A 20,396-nucleotide genomic window follows, 5' to 3' on the forward strand; every position below is an offset into this window, starting at 1 on the left:
GTACAGGTTTGGTAGGTTTCCCTAGGTGCCGGCTGAGCTAGAGGCCAAAATCTACAGGTGGGCACTTTGCAAAAAACACCTCTGTTTTCTTTAAAAAAATGTGATGTGTCCATGTTGCATTTTGAGGCATTTCCTGTTGCGGGCGCTAGGCCTACCCACACAAGTGAGGTATCATTTTTATCGGAAGACTTGTGGGAACGCTGGGTGGAAAGAAATCTGTGGCTCCTTTCTGATTCCAGAACTTTCTGTCACCAAAATGTGAGGAAAACGTGTTTTTTTAGCTACATTTTGAGGTTTGCGAAAGATTCTGGGTAACAGAACCTGGTCAGAGCCCCAAAAGTCACCCCATCTTGGATTTCTCTAGGTCTCTAGTTTTCAGAAATGCACAGGTTTGGTAGGTTTCCCTAGGTGCCGGCTGAGCTAGAGGCCAAAATCTACAGGTAGGCACTTTGCAAAAAACACCTCTGTTTTCTTTAAAAAATTGTGATATGTTCACGTTGCGTTTTGGGGCATTACCTGTCGCGGGTGCTAGGCCTACCCACACAAGGGAGGAATCATTTTTATCGGGAGACTTGGGGGAATGCTGGGTGGAAGGAAATCTGTGGCTCCTCTCTGATTCCAGAACTTTCTGTCACCAAAATGTGAGGAAAACGTTTTTTTTTAGCCACATTTTGAGGTTTGCAAAGGATTCTGGTTAAAAGAACCTGGTCAGAGCCCCACAAGTCACCCTATCTTGGATTCCCCTAGGTCTCTAGTTTTCAAAAATGCACAGGTTTGGTAGGTTTCCCTAGGTGCCGGCTGAGCTAGAGGCCAAAATCTACAGGTGGGCACTTTGCAAAAAACACCTCTGTTTTCTTTAAAAAAATTTGATGTGTCACGCTGCGTTTTGGGGCATTTCCTGTTGCAGGCGCTAGGCCTACCCACACAAGTGAGGAATCATATTTATCGGGAGACTTGGGGGAATGCTGGGTGGAAGGAAATTTGTGGTTCCTCTCTGATTCCAGAACTTTCTGTCACCAAAATGTGAGGAAAATTTGTTTTTTTAGCCACATTTTGAGGTTTGGAAAGGATTCTGGGTAACAGAACCTGGTCAGAGCCCCACAAGTCACCCCATCTTGGATTTCCCTTGGTCTCTAGTTTTAATAAATTCACAGGTTTGGTAGGTTTCCCTAGGTGCCGGCTGAGCTAGAGGCCAAAATCTACAGATGGGCACTTTGCAAAAAACACCTCTGTTTTCTTTAAAAAAATGTGATGTGTCCACGTTGCGTTTTGGGGCATTTCCTGTTGCAGGCGCTACGCCTACCCACACAAGTGATGTATCATTTTTATCGGAAGACGTGTGGGAACGCTGGGTGGAAGGAAATCTGTGGCTCCTCTCTGATTCCAGAACTTTCTGTCACCAAAATGTGAGGAAAACGTGTTTTTTAGCCACATTTTGAGGTTTGCAAAGGATTCTGGGTAACAGAACCTGGTCAGAGCCCCACAAGGCACCCTTTCTTAGATTCCCCTAGGTCTCTAGTTTTCAAAAATGCACAGGTTTGGTAGGTTTCCTTAGGTGCCGGCAGAGCTAGAGTGCAAAATCTACAGGTGGGCACTTTGCAAAAAACACCTCTGTTTTCTTTAAAAAAATGTGATGTGTCCACGTTGCATTTTGAGGCATTTACTACCGCGGGCGCTAGGCCTACCCACACAAGTGAGGTATCATTTTTATCGGAAGACTTGTGGGAACGCTGGTTGGAAGGAAATCTGTGGCTCCTCTCTGATTCCAGAACTTTCTATCACCAAAATGTGAGGAAAACGTGTTTTTTTAGCAACATTTTGAGGTTTGCAAAGGATTCTGGGTAACAGAACCTGGTCAGAGCCCCACAAGTCACCCCATCTTGGATTCCCCAGGTCTCTAGTTTTAAAAAATGCACAGATTTGGTAGGTTTCCCTAGGTGCCGGCTGAGCTAAAGGCCAAAATCGACAGGTGGGCACTTTGCAAAAAACACCTCTGTTTTCTTTAAAAAAATGTGATGTGTCCACTCTGCGTTTTGGGGCATTTCCTGTTACAGGCGCTAGGCCTACCCACACAAGTGAGGAATCATTTTTATCGGGAGACTTGGGGGAATGCTGGGTGGAAGGAAATCTGTGGCTCCTCTCTGATTCCAGAACTTTCTGTCACCAAAATGTGAGGAAAACGTGTTTTTTTAGCCACATTTTGAGGTTTGGAAAGGATTCTGGGTAACAGAACCTGGTCAGAGCCCCACAAGTCACCCCATCTTGGATTCCCCTAGGTCTCTAGTTTTCAGAAATGCACAGGTTTGGTAGGTTTCCCTGGGTGCCGGCTGAGCTAGAGGCCAATATCTACAGGTAGGCACTTTGCAAAAAACACCTCTGTTTTCTTTAAAAAAATGTGATGTGTCCACGTTGCGTTTTGGGGCATTTCCTGTCACTGGCGCTAGGCCTACCCACACAAGTGTGGTATCATTTTTATCGGAAGACTTGTGGGAACGCTGGGTGGAAGGAAATCTGTGGCTCCTCTCTGATTCCAGAACTTTCTATCACCAAAATGTGAGGAAAACGTGTTTTTTTAGCCACATTTTGAGGTTTGCAAAGGATTCTGGGTAACAGAACCTGGTCAGAGCCCCACAAGTCACCCCATCTTGGATTCCCCTAGGTCTCTAGTTTTAAAAAATGCACAGATTTGGTAGGTTTCCCTAGGTGCCGGCTGAGCTAAAGGCCAAAATCGACAGGTGGGCACTTTGCAAAAAACACCTCTGTTTTCGTTAAAAAAATGTGATGTGTCCACTCCGCGTTTTGGGGCATTTCCTGTTACAGGCGCTAGGCCTACCCACACAAGTGAGGAATCATTTTTATCGGGAGACTTGGGGGAATGCTGGGTGGAAGGAAATCTGTGGCTCCTCTCTGATTCCAGAACTTTCTGTCACCAAAATGTGAGGAAAACGTGTTTTTTTAGCCACATTTTGAGGTTTGGAAAGGATTCTGGGTAACAGAACCTGGTCAGAGCCCCACAAGTCACCCCATCTTGGATTCCCCTAGGTCTCTAGTTTTCAGAAATGCACAGGTTTGGTAGGTTTCCCTGGGTGCCGGCTGAGCTAGAGGCCAAAATCTACAGGTAGGCACTTTGCAAAAAACACCTCTGTTTTCTTTAAAAAAATGTGATGTGTCCACGTTGCGTTTTGGGGCATTTCCTGTCACTGGCGCTAGGCCTACCCACACAAGTGAGGTATCATTTTTATCGGGAGACTTGGGGGAATGCTGGGTGGAAGGAAATCTGTGGCTACTCTCTGATTCCAGAACTTTCTGTCACCAAAATTTGAGGAAAATGTGTTTTTTTTAGCCACATTTTGAGGTTTGCAAAGGATTCTGGGTAACAGAACCTGGTCAGAGCCCCACAAGTCACCCTATCTTGGATTTCCCTAGGTCTCAAGTTTTAAAAAATGCACAGGTTTGGTAGGTTTCCCTAGGTGCCGGCTGAGCTAGAGGCCAAAATCTACAGGTAGGCACTTTGCAAAAAACACCTCTGTTTTCTTTAAAAAAATGTGATGTGTTCACGTTGCGTTTTGGGGCATTTCCTGTCACTGGTGCTAGGCCTACCCACACAAGTGAGGTATCATTTTTATCGGGAGACTTGGGGGAATGCTGGGTGGAAGGAAATCTGTGGCTCCTCTCTGATTCCAGAACTTTCTGTCACCAAAATTTGAGGAAAATGTGTTTTTTTTAGCCCCATTTTGAGGTTTGCAAAGGATTCTGGGTAACAGAACCTGGTCAGAGCCCCACAAGGCACCCTATCTTGGATTTCCCTAGGTCTCTAGTTTTAAAAAATGCACAGGTTTGGTAGGTTTCCCTAGGTGCCGGCTGAGCTAGAGGCCAAAATCTACAGGTAGGCACTTTGCAAAAAACACCTCTGTTTTCTTTAAAAAAATTTGATGTGTCCACGTTGCGTTTTGGGGCATTTCCTGTTGCAGGCGCTAGGCCTACCCACACAAGTGAGGTATCATTTTTATCTGGAGACTGAGGGGAATGCTGTTTGGAAGGAAATGTGTGGCTCCTCTCTGATTCCAGAACTTTCTGTCACCAAAATGTGAGGAAAACGTTTTTTTTTAGCCACATTTTGAGGTTTGCAAAGAATTCTGGTTAAAAGAACCTGGTCAGAGCCCCACAAGTCACCCTATCTTGGATTCCCCTAGGTCTCTAGTTTTCAAAAATGCACAGGTTTGGTAGGTTTCCCTAGGTGCCGGCTGAGCTAGAGGCCAAAATCTAGAGGTGGGCACTTTGCAAAAAACACCTCTGTTTTCTTTCAACAAATGTGATGTGTCCACGTTGCGTTTTGGGGCATTTCCTGTCACTGGCGCTAGGCCTACCCACACAAGTGAGGTATCATTTTTATCGGGAGACTTGGGGGAATGCTGGGTGGAAGGAAATCTGTGGCTCCTCTCTGATTCCAGAACTTTCTGTCACCAAAATTTGAGGAAAATGTGTTTTTTTTAGCCACATTTTGAGGTTTGCAAAGGATTCTGGGTAACAGAACCTGGTCAGAGCCCCACAAGTCACCCCATCTTGGATTCCCCTAGGTCTCTAGTTTTCAGAAATGCACAGGTTTGGTAGGTTTACCTACGTGCCGGCTGCGCTAGAGGCCAAAATCTACAGGTGGGCACTTTGCAAAAAACACCTCTGTTTTCTTTAAAAAAATGTGATGTGTCCACGTTGCGTTTTGGGGCATTTCCTGTTGCAGGCGCTAGGCCTACCCACACAAGTGAGGTATCATTTTTATCTGGAGACTGAGGGGAATGCTGTGTGGAAGGAAATTTGTGGCTCCTCTCTGATTCCAGAACTTTCTGTCACCAAAATGTGAGGAAAACGTTTTTTTTTAGCCACATTTTGAGGTTTGCAAAGAATTCTGGTTAAAAGAACCTGGTCAGAGCCCCACAAGTCACCCTATCTTGGATTCCCCTAGGTCTCTAGTTTTCAAAAATGCACAGGTTTGGTAGGTTTCCCTAGGTGCCGGCTGAGCTAGAGGCCAAAATCTACAGGTGGGCACTTTGCAAAAAAGACCTCTGTTTTCTTTAAAAAAATGTGATGTGTCACGTTGCGTTTTGGGGCATTTCCTGTTGCAGGCGCTAGGCCTACCTACACAAGTGAGGAATCATATTTATCGGGAGGCTTGGGGGAATGCTGGGTGGAAGGAAATTTGTGGTTCCTCTCTGATTCCAGAACTTTCTGTCACCAAAATGTGAGGAAAATATGTTTTTTTAGCCAAGTTTTGAGGTTTGCAAAGGATTCTGGGTAACAGAACCTGGTCAGAGCCCCACAAGTCGCCCCATCTTGGATTCCCCTAGGTCTCTAGTTTTAAAAAATGCACAGGTTTGGTAGGTTTCCCTAGGTGCCGGCTGAGCTAGAGGCCAAAATCTACAGGTAGGCACTTTGCAAAAAACACCTCTGTTTTCTTTAAAAAAATGTGAAGTGTCCACGTTGCGTTTTGGGGCATTTCCTGTCGCGGGCGCTAGGCCTACCCACACAAGTGAGGTATAATTTTTATCAGGAGACTTTGGGGAACGCTGGGTGGAAGGAAATTTGTGGCTCCTTTCTGATTCCAGAACTTTCTGTCACCAAAATGTGAGTAAAATATGTTTTTTTAGCCAAGTTTTGAGGTTTGCAAACGATTCTGGGTAACAGAACCTGGTCAGAGCCCCACAAGTCACCCCATCTTGGATTCCCCTAGGTCTCTAGTTTAAACAAATGCACAGGTGTGGTAGGTTTCCCTAGGTGCCGGCTGAGCTAGAGGTCAAAATCTACAGGTAGGCACTTTGCAAAAAACACCTCTGTTTTCTTTCAAAAAATGTGATGTGTCCACGTTGCGTATTGGGGCATTTCCTGTCACTGGCGCTAGGCCTACCCACACAAGTGAGGTATCATTTTTATCGGGAGACTTGGGGGAATGCTGGGTGGAAGGAAATCTATGGCTCCTCTCTGATTCCAGAACTTTCTGTCACCAAAATTTGAGGAAAATGTGTTTTTTTTAGCCACATTTTGAGGTTTGCAAAGGATTCTGGGTAACAGAACCTGGTCAGAGCCCCACAAGTCACCCTATCTTGGATTTCCCTAGGTCTCTAGTTTTAAAAAATGCACAGGTTTGGTAGGTTTCCCTATGTGCCGGCTGAGCTAGAGGCCAAAATCTACAGGTGGGTACTTTGCAAAAAACACCTCTGTTTTCTTTAAAAAAATGTGATGTGTCCACGTTACGTTTTGGGGCATTTCCTGGTGCAGGCGCTACGCCTACCCACACAAGTGATGTATCATTTTTATCGGAAGACGTGTGGGAACGATGGGTGGAAGGAAATCTGTGGCTCCTCTCTGATTCCAGAACTTTCTGTCACCAAAATGTGAGGAAAACGTGTTTTTTAGCCACATTTTGAGGTTTGCAAAGTATTCTGGGTAACAGAACCTGGTCAGAGCCCCACAAGGCACCCTTTCTTGGATTCCCCTAGGTCTCTAGTTTTCAAAAATGCACAGGTTTGGTAGGTTTCCTTAGGTGCCGGCTGAGCTAGAGTGCAAAATCTAAAGATGGGCACTTTGCAAAAAACACCTCTGTTTTCTTTAAAAAAATGTGATGTGTCCACGTTGCATTTTGAGGCATTTACTACCGCGGGCGCTAGGCCTACCCACACAAGTGAGGTATCATTTTTATCGGAAGACTTGTGGGAACGCTGGGTGGAATGAAATCTGTGGCTCCTCTCTGATTCCAGAACTTTCTATCACCAAAATGTGAGGAAAACGTGTTTTTTTAGCCACATTTTGAGGTTTGCAAAGGATTCTAAGTAACAGAACCTGGTCAGAGCCCCACAAGTCACCCCATCTTGGATTCCCCTAGGTCTCTAGTTTAAAAAAATGCACAGATTTGGTAGGTTTCCCCAGGTGCCGGCTGAGCTAAAGGCCAAAATCGACAGGTGGGCACTTTGCAAAAAACACCTCTGTTTTCTTTAAAAAAATGTGATGTGTCCACTCTGCGTTTTGGGGCATTTCCTGTTACAGGCGCTAGGCCTACCCACACAAGTGAGGAATCATTTTTATCGGGAGCCTTGGGGGAATGCTGGGTGGAAAGAAATCTGTGGCTCCTCTCTGATTCCAGAACTTTCTGTCACCAAAATGTGAGGAAAATGTGTTTTTTTTGCCACATTTTGAGGTTTGGAAAGGATTCTGGGTAACAGAACCTGGTCAGAGCCCCACATGTCACCCCATCTTGGATTCCCCTAGGTCTCTAGTTTTCAGAAATGCACAGGTTTGGTAGGTTTACCTACGTGCCGGCTGAGCTAGAGGCCAAAATCTACAGGTGGGCACTTTGCAAAAAACACCTCTGTTTTCTTTAAAAAAATGTGATGTGTCCACGTTGCGTTTTGGGGCATTTCCTGTTGCAGGCGCTAGGCCTACCCACACAAGTGAGGTATCATTTTTATCTGGAGACTGAGGGGAATGCTGTGTGGAAGGAAATTTGTGGCTCCTCTCTGATTCCAGAACTTTCTGTCACCAAAATGTGAGGAAAACTTTTTTTTTAGCCACATTTTGAGGTTTGCAAAGAATTCTGGTTAAAAGAACCTGGTCAGAGCCCCACAAGTCACCCTATCTTGGATTCCCCTAGGTCTCTAGTTTTCAAAAATGCACAGGTTTGGTAGGTTTCCCTAGGTGCCGGCTGAGCTAGAGGCCAAAATCTACAGGTGGGCACTTTGCAAAAAAGACCTCTGTTTTCTTTAAAAAAATGTGATGTGTCACGTTGCGTTTTGGGGCATTTCCTGTTGCAGGCTCTAGGCCTACCCACACAAGTGAGGAATCATATTTATCGGGAGACTTGGGGGAATGCTGGGTGGAAGGAAATTTGTGGTTCCTCTCTGATTCCAGAACTTTCTGTCACCAAAATGTGAGGAAAATATGTTTTTTTAGCCAAGTTTTGAGGTTTGCAAAGGATTCTGGGTAACAGAACCTGGTCAGAGCCCCACAAGTCGCCCCATCTTGGATTCCCCTAGGTCTCTAGTTTTAAAAAATGCACAGGTTTGGTAGGTTTCCCTAGGTGCCGGCTGAGCTAGAGGCCAAAATCTACAGGTAGGCACTTTGCAAAAAACACCTCTGTTTTCTTTCAAAAAATGTGATGTGTCCACGTTGCGTTTTGGGGCATTTCCTGTCACTGGCGCTAGGCCTACCCACACAAGTGAGGTATCATTTTTATCGGAAGACTTGTGGGAACGCTGGGTAGAAGGAAATCTGTGGCTCCTCTCTGATTCCAGAACTTTCTATCACCAAAATGTGAGGAAAACGTGTTTTTTTAGCCACATTTTGAGGTTTGCAAAGGATTCTGGGTAACAGAACCTGGTCAGAGCCCCACAAGTCACCCCATCTTGGATTCCCCTAGGTCTCTAGTTTTAAAAAATACAAAGATTTGGTAGGTTTCCCTAGGTGCCGGCTGAGCTAAAGGCCAAAATCGACAGGTGGGCACTTTGCAAAAAACACCTCTGTTTTCTTTAAAAAAATGTGATGTGTCCACTCTGCGTTTTGGGGCATTTCCTGTTACAGGCGCTAGGCCTACCCACACAAGTGAGGAATCATTTTTATCGGGAGACTTGGGGGAATGCTGGGTGGAAGGAAATCTGTGGCTCCTCTCTGATTCCAGAACTTTCTGTCACCAAAATGTGAGGAAAACGTGTTTTTTTTGCCACATGTTGAGGTTTGGAAAGGATTCTGGGTAACAGAACCTGGTCAGAGCCCCACAAGTCACCCCATCTTGGATTCCCCTAGGTCTCTAGTTTTCAGAAATGCACAGGTTTGGTAGGTTTCCCTGGGTGCCGGCTGAGCTAGAGGCCAAAATCTACAGGTAGGCACTTTGCAAAAAACACCTCTGTTTTCTTTCAAAAAATTTGATGTGTCCACGTTGCGTTTTGGGGCATTTCCTGTCACTGGGCTAGGCCTACCCACACAAGTGAGGTATCATTTTTATCGGGAGACTTGGGGGAATGCTGGGTGGAAGGAAATCTGTGGCTCCTCTCTGATTCCAGAACTTTCTGTCACCAAAATTTGAGGAAAATATGTTTTTTTTAGCCACATTTTGAGGTTTGCAAAGGATTCTGGGTAACAGAACCTGGTCAGAGCCCCACAAGTCACCCTATCTTGGATTTCCCTAGGTCTCTAGTTTTAAAAAATGCACAGGTTTGGTAGGTTTCCCTAGGTGCCGGCTGAGCTAGAGGCCAAAATCTACAGGTGGGCACTTTGCAGAAAACACCTCTGTTTTCTTTAAAAAAATGTGATGTGTCCACGTTGCGTTTTGGGGCATTTCCTGTTGCAGGCGCTAGGCCTACCCACACAAGTGATGTATCATTTTTATCGGAAGACGTGTGGGAACGCTGGGTGGAAGGAAATCTGTGGCTCCTCTCTGATTCCAGAACTTTCTGTCACCAAAATGTGAGGAAAACGTGTTTTTTTAGCCACATTTTGAGGTTTGGAAAGGATTCTGGGTAAAAGAACCTGGTCAGAGCCCCACAAGTCACCCCATCTTGGATTCCCCTAGGTCTCTAGTTTTCAGAAATGCACAGGTTTGGTAGGTTTCCTTAGGTGCCGGCTGAGCTAGAGTGCAAAATCTAAAGGTGGGCACTTTGCAAAAAACACCTCTGTTTTCTTTAAAAAAATGTGATGTGTCCACGTTGCATTTTGAGGCATTTACTACCGCGGGCGCTAGGCCTACCCACACAAGTGAGGTATCATTTTTATCGGAAGACTTGTGGGAACGCTGGGTGGAATGAAATCTGTGGCTCCTCTCTGATTCCAGAACTTTCTATCACCAAAATGTGAGGAAAACGTGTTTTTTTAGCCACATTTTGAGGTTTGCAAAGGATTCTGGGTAACAGAACCTGGTCAGAGCCCCACAAGTCACCCCATCTTGGATTCCCCTAGGTCTCTAGTTTAAAAAAATGCACAGATTTGGTAGGTTTCCCCAGGTGCCGGCTGAGCTAAAGGCCAAAATCGACAGGTGGGCACTTTGCAAAAAACACCTCTGTTTTCTTTAAAAAAATGTGATGTGTCCACTCTGCGTTTTGGGGCATTTCCTGTTACAGGCGCTAGGCCTACCCACACAAGTGAGGAATCATTTTTATCGGGAGACTTGGGGGAATGCTGGGTGGAAGGAAATCTGTGGCTCCTCTCTGATTCCAGAACTTTCTGTCACCAAAATGTGAGGAAAATGTGTTTTTTTTGCCACATTTTGAGGTTTGGAAAGGATTCTGGGTAACAGAACCTGGTCAGAGCCCCACATGTCACCCCATCTAGAATTGCCCTAGGTCTCTAGTTTTCAGAAATGCACAGGTTTGGTAGGTTTACCTACGTGCCGGCTGAGCTAGAGGCCAAAATCTACAGGTGGGCACTATGCAAAAAACACCTCTGTTTTCTTTAAAAAAATGTGATGTGTCCACGTTGCGTTTTGGGGCATTTCCTGTTGCAGGCGCTAGGCCTACCCACACAAGTGAGGTATCATTTTTATCTGGAGACTGAGGGGAATGCTGTGTGGAAGGAAATTTGTGGCTCCTCTCTGATTCCAGAACTTTCTGTCACCAAAATGTGAGGAAAACGTTTTTTTTTAGCCACATTTTGAGGTTTGCAAAGAATTCTGGTTAAAAGAACCTGGTCAGAGCCCCACAAGTCACCCTATCTTGGATTCCCCTAGGTCTCTAGTTTTCAAAAATGCACAGGTTTGGTAGGTTTCCCTAGGTGCCGGCTGAGCTAGAGGCCAAAATCTACAGGTGGGCACTTTGCAAAAAAGACCTCTGTTTTCTTTAAAAAAATGTGATGTGTCACGTTGCGTTTTGGGGCATTTCCTGTTGCAGGCGCTAGGCCTACCCACACAAGTGAGGAATCATATTTATCGGGAGACTTGGGGGAATGCTGGGTGGAAGGAAATTTGTGGTTCCTCTCTGATTCCAGAACTTTCTGTCACCAAAATGTGAGGAAAATATGTTTTTTTAGCCAAGTTTTGAGGTTTGCAAAGGATTCTGGGTAACAGAACCTGGTCAGAGCCCCACAAGTCGCCCCATCTTGGATTCCCCTAGGTCTCTAGTTTTAAAAAATGCACAGGTTTGGTAGGTTTCCCTAGGTGCCGGCTGAGCTAGAGGGCAAAATCTACAGGTAGGCACTTTGCAAAAAACACCTCTGTTTTCTTTAAAAAAATATGATGTGTCCACGTTGCGTTTTGGGGCATTTCCTGTCACTGGCGCTAGGCCTACCCACACAAGTGAGGTATCATTTTTATCGGAAGACTTGTGGGAACGCTGGGTAGAAGGAAATCTGTGGCTCCTCTCTGATTCCAGAACTTTCTATCACCAAAATGTGAGGAAAACGTGTTTTTTTAGCCACATTTTGAGGTTTGGAAAGGATTCTGGGTAATAGAACCTGGTCAGAGCCCCACAAGTCACCCCATCTTGGATTCCCCTAGGTCTCTAGTTTTCAGAAATGCACAGGTTTGGTAGGTTTCCCTGGGTGCCGGCTGAGCTAGAGGCCAAAATCTACAGGTAGGCACTTTGCAAAAAACAACTCTGTTTTCTTTCAAAAAATTTGATGTGTCCACGTTGCGTTTTGGGGCATTTCCTGTCACTGGCGCTAGGCCTACCCACACAAGTGAGGTATCATTTTTATCGGGAGACTTGGGGGAATGCTGGGTGGAAGGAAATCTGTGGCTCCTCTCTGATTCCAGAACTTTCTGTCACCAAAATTTGAGGAAAATATGTTTTTTTTAGCCACATTTTGAGGTTTGCAAAGGATTCTGGGTAACAGAACCTGGTCAGAGCCCCACAAGTCACCCTATCTTGGATTTCCCTAGGTCTCTAGTTTTAAAAAATGCACAGGTTTGGTAGGTTTCCCTAGGTGCCGGCTGAGCTAGAGGCCAAAATCTACAGGTGGGCACTTTGCAAAAAACACCTCTGTTTTCTTTAAAAAAATGTGATGTGTCCACGTTGCGTTTTGGGGCATTTCCTGTTGCAGGCGCTTGGCCTACCCACACAAGTGATGTATCATTTTTATCGGAAGACGTGTGGGAACGCTGGGTGGAAGGAAATCTGTGGCTCCTCTCTGATTCCAGAACTTTCTGTCACCAAAATGTGAGGAAAACGTGTTTTTTTAGCCACATTTTGAGGTTTGCAAAGGATTCTGGGTAAAAGAACCTGGTCAGAGCCCCACAAGTCACCCCATCTTGGATTCCCCTAGGTCTCTAGTTTTCAGAAATGCACAGGTTTGGTAGGTTTCCCTAGGTGCCGGCTGAGCTAGAGGCCAAAATCTACAGGTAGGCACTTTGCAAAAAACACCTCTGTTTTCTTTAAAAAAATGTGATGTGTCCACGTTGCGTTTTGGGGCATTTCCTGTCACGGGCGCTAGGCCTACCCACACAAGTGAGGTATCATTTTTATGAGGAGACTTTGGGGAACGCTGGGTGGAAGGAAATTTGTGGCTCTTTTCTGATTCCAGAACTTTCTGTCACCAAAATGTGAGGAAAATATGTTTTTTTAGCCAAGTTTTGAGGTTTGCAAAGGATTCTGGGGAACAGAACCTGGTCAGAGCCCCACAAGTCACCCTATCTTGGATTTCGCTAGGTCTCTAGTTTTAAAAAATGCACAGGTTTGGTAGGTTTCCCTAGGTGCCGGCTGAGCTAGAGGCCAAAATCTACAGGTGGGCACTTTGCAAAAAACACCTCTGTTTTCTTTAAAAAAATGTGGTGTGTCCACGTTGCTTTTTGGGGCATTTCCTGTTGCAGGCGCTACGCCTACCCACACAAGTGATGTATCATTTTTATCGGAAGACGTGTGGGAACGCTGGGTGGAAGGAAATCTGTGGCTCCTCTCTGATTCCAGAACTTTCTGTCACCAAAATGTGAGGAAAACGTGTTTTTTTATCCACATTTTGAGGTTTGGAAAGGATTCTGGGTAACAGAACCTGGTCAGAGCCCCACAAGTCACCCCATCTTGGATTCTCCTAGGTCTCTAGTTTTCAGAAATGCACAGGTTTGGTAGGTTTCCCTAGGTGCCGGCTGAGATAGAGGCCAAAATCTACAGGTAGGCACTTTGCAAAAAACACCTCTGTTTTCTTTAAAAAAATGTGATGTGTCCACGTTGCGTTTTGGGGCATTTCCTGTCGCGGGCGCTAGGCCTACCCACACAAGTGAGGTATCATTTTTATCAGGAGACTTTGGGGAACGCTGGGTGGAAGGAAATTTGTGGCTCCTTTCTGATTCCAGAACTTTCTGTCACCAAAATGTGAGGAAAACGTGTTTTTTGAGCCACATTTTGAGGTTTGCAAAGGATTCTGGGTAACAGAACCTGGTCAGAGTCCCACAAGGCACCCTTTCTTGGATTCCCCTAGGTCTCTAGTTTTCAAAAATGCACAGGTTTGGTAGGTTTCCTTAGGTGCCGGCTGAGCTAGAGTGCAAAATCTAAAGGTGGGCACTTTGCAAAAAACACCTCTGTTTTCTTTAAAAAAATGTGATGTGTCCACGTTGCATTTTGAGGCATTTACTACCGCGGGCGCTAGGCCTACCCACACAAGTGAGGTATCATTTTTATCGGAAGACTTGTGGGAACGCTGGGTGGAAGGAAATCTGTGGCTCCTCTCTGATTCAAGAACTTTCTGTCACCAAAATGTGAGGAAAATGTGTTTTTTTAGCCACATTTTGAGGTTTGGAAAGGATTCTGGGTAACAGAACCTGGTCAGAGCCCCACAAGTCACCCCATCTTGGATTCCCCTAGGTCTCTAGTTTTCAGAAATGCACAGGTTTGGTAGGTTTCCCTGGGTGCCGGATGAGCTAGAGGCCAAAATCTACAGGTAGGCACTTTGCAAAAAACACCTCTGTTTTCTTTCAAAAAATGTGATGTGTCCACGTTGCGTTTTGGGGCATTTCCTGTCACTGGCGCTAGGCCTACCCACACAAGTGAGGTATCATTTTTATCGGGAGACTTGGGGGAATGCTGGGTGGAAGGAAATCTGTGGCTCCTCTCTGATTCCAGAACTTTCTGTCACCAAAATTTGAGGAAAATGTGGTTTTTTTTAGCCACATTTTGAGGTTTGCAAAGGATTCTGGGTAACAGAACCTGGTCAGAGCCCCACAAGTCACCCTATCTTGGATTCCCCTAGGTCTCTAGTTTTAAAAAATGCACAGGTTTGGTAGGTTTCCCTAGGTGCCGGCTGAGCTAGAGGCCAAAATCTACAGGTTGGCACTTTGCAAAAAACACCTCTGTTTTCTTTAAAAAAATGTGATGTGTCCACATTGCGTTTTGGGGCATTTCCTGTTGCAGGCGCTACGCCTACCCACACAAGTGATGTATCATTTTTATCGAAAGACGTGTGGGAACGCTGGGTGGAAGGAAATCTGTGGCTCCTCTCTGATTCCAGAACTTTCTGTCACCAAAATGTGAGGAAAATGTGTTTTTTTAGCCACATTTTGAGGTTTGCAAAGGATTCTGGGTAACAGAACCTGGTTAGAGCCCCATAAGGCACCCTATCTTGTATTCCCCTAGGTCTCTAGTTTTCAAAAATGCACAGGTTTGGTAGGTTTCCCTAGGTGCCGGCTGAGCTAGAGGACAAAATCTACAGGTGGGCACTTTGCAAAAAACACCTCTGTTTTCTGTCAAAAAATGTGATGTGTCCACGTTGCATTTTGGGGTATTTCCTGTCGCGGGCGCTAGGCCTACCCAAACAAGTGAGGTATCATTTTTATCGGAAGACTTGTGGGAATACTGGGTGGAAGATAATCTGTGGCTCCTCTCTGATTCAAGAACTTTCTGTCACCAAAATGTGAGGAAAATATGTTTTTTTAGCCACATTTTGAGGTTTGCAAAGGATTATGGGTAACAGAACCTGGTCAGAGCCCCACAAGTCATTCCATCTTGGATTCCCCTAGGTCTCTAGTTTTAAAAAATGCACAGGTTTGGTAGGTTTCCCTAGGTGCCGGCTGAGCTAAAGGCCAAAATCTACAGGTGGGCACTTTGCAAAAAACACCTCTGTTTTCTTTAAAAAAATGTTATGTGTCACGCTGCGTTTTGGGGCATTTCCTGTTGCAGGCGCTAGGCCTACCCACACAAGTGAGGAATCATATTTATCGGGAGACTTGGGGGAATGCTGGGTGGAAGGAAATTTGTGGTTCCTCTCTGATTCCAGAACTTTCTGTCACCAAAATGTGAGGAAAACGTGTTTTTTTAGCCACATTTTGAGGTTTGGAAAGGATTCTGGGTAACAGAACCTGGTCAGAGCCCCACAAGTCACCCCATCTTGGATTCCCCTAGGTCTCTAGTTTTCAGAAATGCACTGGTTTGGTAGGTTTCCCTAGGTGCCGGCTGAGCTAGAGGCCAAAATCTACAGGTAGGCACTTTGCAAAAAACACCTCTGTTTTCTTTAAAAAAATTTGAAGTGTCCACGTTGCGTTTTGGGGCATTTCCTGTCGCGGGCGCTAGGCCTACCCACACAAGTGAGGTATCATTTTTATCAGGAGACTTTGGGGAACGCTGGGTGGAAGGAAATTTGTGGCTCCTTTCTGATTCCAGAACTTTCTGTCACCAAAATGTGAGGAAAATATGTTTTTTTAGCCAAGTTTTGAGGTTTGCAAAGGATTCTGGGTAACAGAACCTGGTCAGAGCCCCACAAGTCGCCCCATCTTGGATTCCCCTAGGTCTCTAGTTTTAAAAAATGCACAGGTTTGGTAGGTTTCCCTAGGTGCCGGCTGAGCTAGAGGCCAAAATCTACAGGTAGGCACTTTGCAAAAAACACCTCTGTTTTCTTTAAAAAAATGTGATGTGTCCACGTTACGTTTTGGGGCATTTCCTGTTGCAGGCGCTACGCCTACCCACACAAGTGATGTATCATTTTTATCGGAAGACGTGTGGGAACGCTGGGTGGAAGGAAATCTGTGGCTCCTCTCTGATTCCAGAACTTTCTGTCACCAAAATGTGAGGAAAACGTGTTTTTTTAGCCACATTTTGAGGTTTGCAAAGTATTCTGGGTAACAGAACCTGGTCAGAGCCCCACAAGGCACCCTTTCTTGGATTCCCCTAGGTCTCTAGTTTTCAAAAATGCACAGGTTTGGTAGGTTTCCTTAGGTGCCGGCTGAGCTAGAGTGCAAAATCTAAAGGTGGGCACTTTGCGAAAAACACCTCTGTTTTCTTTAAAAAAATGTGATGTGTCCACGTTGCATTTTGAGGCATTTACTACCGCGGGCGCTAGGCCTACCCACACAAGTGAGGTATCATTTTTATCGGAAGACTTGTGGGAACGCTGGGTGGAATGAAATCTGTGGCTCCTCTCTGATTCCAGAACTTTCTATCACCAAAATGTGAGGAAAACGTGTTTTTTTAGCCACATTTTGAGGTTTGCAAAGGATTCTGGGTAACAGAACCTGGTCAGAGCCCCACAAGTCACCCCATCTTGGATTCCCCTAGGTCTCTAGTTTAAAAAAATGCACAGATTTGGTAGGTTTCCCCAGGTGCCGGCTGAGCTAAAGGCCAAAATCGACAGGTGGGCACTTTGCAAAAAACACCTCTGTTTTCTTTAAAAAAATGTGATGTGTCCACTCTGCGTTTTGGGGCATTTCCTGTTACAGGCGCTAGGCCTACCCACACAAGTGAGGAATCATTTTTATCGGGAGACTTGGGGGAATGCTGGGTGGAAGGAAATCTGTGGCTCCTCTCTGATTCCAGAACTTTCTGTCACCAAAATGTGAGGAAAATGTGTTTTTTTTGCCACATTTTGAGGTTTGGAAAGGATTCTGGGTAACAGAACCTGGTCAGAGCCCCACATGTCACCCCATCTTGGATTCCCCTAGGACTCTAGTTTTCAGAAATGCACAGGTTTGGTAGGTTTACCTACGTGCCGGCTGAGCTAGAGGCCAAAATCTACAGGTGGGCACTTTGCAATAAACACCTCTGTTTTCTTTAAAAAAATGTGATGTGTCCACGTTGCGTTTTGGGGCATTTCCTGTTGCAGGCGCTAGGCCTACCCACACAAGTGAGGTATCATTTTTATCTGGAGACTGAGGGGAATGCTGTGTGGAAGGAAATTTGTGGCTCCTCTCTGATTCCAGAACTTTCTGTCACCAAAATGTGAGGAAAACGTTTTTTTTTAGCCACATTTTGAGGTTTGCAAAGAATTCTGGTTAAAAGAACCTGGTCAGAGCCCCACAAGTCACCCCATCTTGGATTCCCCTAGGTCTCTAGTTTTCAAAAATGCACAGGTTTGGTAGGTTTCCCTAGGTGCCGGCTGAGCTAGAGGCCAAAATCTACAGGTGGGCACTTTGCAAAAAAGACCTCTGTTTTCTTTAAAAAAATGTGATGTGTCACGTTGCGTTTTGGGGCATTTCCTGTTGCAGGCGCTAGGCCTACCTACACAAGTGAGGAATCATATTTATCGGGAGACTTGGGGGAATGCTGGGTGGAAGGAAATTTGTGGTTCCTCTCTGATTCCAGAACTTTCTGTCACCAAAATGTGAGGAAAATATGTTTTTTTAGCCAAGTTTTGAGGTTTGCAAAGGATTCTGGGTAACAGAACCTGGTCAGAGCCCCACAAGTCGCCCCATCTTGGATTCCCCTAGGTCTCTAGTTTTAAAAAATGCACAGGTTTGGTAGGTTTCCCTAGGTGCCGGCTGAGCTAGAGGCCAAAATCTACAGGTAGGCACTTTGCAAAAAACACCTCTGTTTTCTTTAAAATAATGTGAAGTGTCCACGTTGCGTTTTGGGGCATTTCCTGTCGCGGGCGCTAGGCCTACCCACACAAGTGAGGTATCATTTTTATCAGGAGACTTTGGGGAACGCTGGGTGGAAGGAAATTTGTGGCTCCTTTCTGATTCCAGAACTTTCTGTCACCAAAATGTGAGGAAAATATGTTTTTTTAGCCAAGTTTTGAGGTTTGCAAACGATTCTGGGTAACAGAACCTGGTCAGAGCCCCACAAGTCACCCCATCTTGGATTCCCCTAGGTCTCTAGTTTAAACAAATGCACAGGTTTGGTAGGTTTCCCTAGGTGCCGGCTGAGCTAGAGGCCAAAATCTACAGGTGGGTACTTTGCAAAAAACACCTCTGTTTTCTTTAAAAAAATGTGATGTGTCCACGTTGCATTTTGGGGCATTTCCTGTTGCAGGCGCTACGCCTACCCACACAAGTGATGTATCATTTTTATCGGAAGACGTGTGGGAATGCTGGGTGGAAGGAAATCTGTGGCTCCTCTCTGATTCCAGAACTTTCTGTCACCAAAATGTGATGAAAACGTGTTTTTTGAGCCACATTTTGAGGTTTGCAAAGGATTCTGGGTAACAGAACCTGGTCAGAGCTCCACAAGGCACCCTTTCTTGGATTCCCCTAGGTCTCTAGTTTTAAAAAATGCACAGGTTTGGTAGGTTTCCTTAGGTGCCGGCTGAGCTAGAGTGCAAAATCTAAAGGTGGGCACTTTGCAAAAAACACCTCTGTTTTCTTTAAAAAAATGTGATGTGTCCACGTTGCATTTTGAGGCATTTACTACCGCGGGCGCTAGGCCTACCCACACAAGTGAGGTATCATTTTTATCGGAAGACTTGTGGGAACGCTGGGTGGAAGGAAATCTGTGGCTCCTCTCTGATTCAAGAACTTTCTGTCACCAAAATGTGAGGAAAACGTGTTTTTTTAGCCACATTTTGAGGTTTGCAAAGGATTATGGGTAACAGAACCTGGTCAGAGCCCCACAAGTCACCCCATCTTGGATTCCCCTAGGTCTCTAGTTTTAAAAAATGCACAGGTTTGGTAGGTTTCCCTAGGTACCGGCTGAGCTAAAGGCTAAAATCTACAGGTGGGCACTTTGCAAAAAACACCTCTGTTTTCTTTCAAAAAATGTGATGTGTCACGCTGCGTTTTGGGGCATTTCCTGTTGCCGGCGCTAGGCCTACCCACACAAGTGAGGAATCATATTTATCGGGACACTTGGGGGAATGCTGGGTGGAAGGAAATTTGTGGTTCCTCTCTGATTCCAGAACTTTCTGTCACCAAAATGTGAGGAAAACGTGTTTTATTAGCCACATTTTGAGGTTTGGAAAGGATTCTGGGTAACAGAACCTGGTCAGAGCCCCACAAGTCACCCATCTTGGATTCCCCTAGGTCTCTAGTTTTCAGAAATGCACTGGTTTGGTAGGTTTCCCTAGGTGCCGGCTGAGCTAGAGGCCAAAATCTACAGGTAGGCACTTTGCAAAAAACACCTCTGTTTTCTTTAGAAAAATGTGATGTGTCCACGTTGCGTTTTGGGGCATTTCCTGTCACGGGCGATAGGCCTACCCACACAAGTGAGGTATAATTTTTGTCAGGAGACTTTGGGGAACGCTGGGTGGAAGGAAATTTGTGGCTCCTTTCTGATTCCAGAACTTTCTGTCACCAAAATGTGAGGAAAATATGTTTTTTTAGCCAAGTTTTGAGGTTTGCAAAGGATTCTGGGTAACAGAACCTGGTCAGAGCCCCACAAGTCGCCCCATCTTGGATTCCCCTAGGTCTCTAGTTTTAAAAAATGCACAGGTTTGGTAGGTTTCCCTAGGTGCCGGCTGAGCTAGAGGCCAAAATCTACAGGTAGGCACTTTGCAAAAAACACCTCTGTTTTCTTTAAAAAAATGTGATGTGTCCACGTTGCGTTTTGGGGCATTTCCTGTCACTGGCGCTAGGCCTACCCACACAAGTGAGGTATCATTTTTATCGGGAGACTTGGGGGAATGCTGGGTGGAAGGAAATCTGTGGCTCCTCTCTGATTCCAGAACTTTCTGTCACCAAAATTTGAGGAAAATGTGTTTTTTTTAGCCACATTTTGAGGTTTGCAAAGGATTCTGGGTAACAGAACCTGGTCAGAGCCCCACAAGTCACCCTATCTTGGATTTCCCTAGGTCTCTAGTTTTAAAAAATGCACAGGTTTGGTAGGTTTCCCTAGGTGCCGGCTGAGCTAGAGGCCAAAATCTACAGGTGGGCACTTTGCAAAAAACACCTCTGTTTTCTTTCAAAAAATGTGATGTGTCCACGTTGCGTTTTGGGGCATTTCCTGTTGCAGGCGCTACGCCTACCCACACAAGTGATGGATCATTTTTATCGGAAGACGTGTGGGAACGCTGGGTGGAAGGAAATCTGTGGCTCCTCTCTGATTCCAGAACTTTCTGTCACCAAAATGTGAGGAAAACGTGTTTTTTGAGCCACATTTTGAGGTTTGCAAAGGATTCTGGGTAACAGAACCTGGTCAGAGCCCCACAAGGCACCCTTTCTTGGATTCCCATATGTCTCCAGTTTTCAAAAATGCACAGGTTTGGTAGGTTTCCTTAGGTGCCGGCTGAGCTAGAGTGCAAAATCTAAAGGTGGGCACTTTGCAAAAAACACCTCTGTGTTCTTTTAAAAAATG

This window comes from Pleurodeles waltl, chromosome 4_1 (assembly GCF_031143425.1).
Source record: "Pleurodeles waltl isolate 20211129_DDA chromosome 4_1, aPleWal1.hap1.20221129, whole genome shotgun sequence".
NCBI classification, from domain to species: Eukaryota; Metazoa; Chordata; class Amphibia; order Caudata; family Salamandridae; genus Pleurodeles; species Pleurodeles waltl.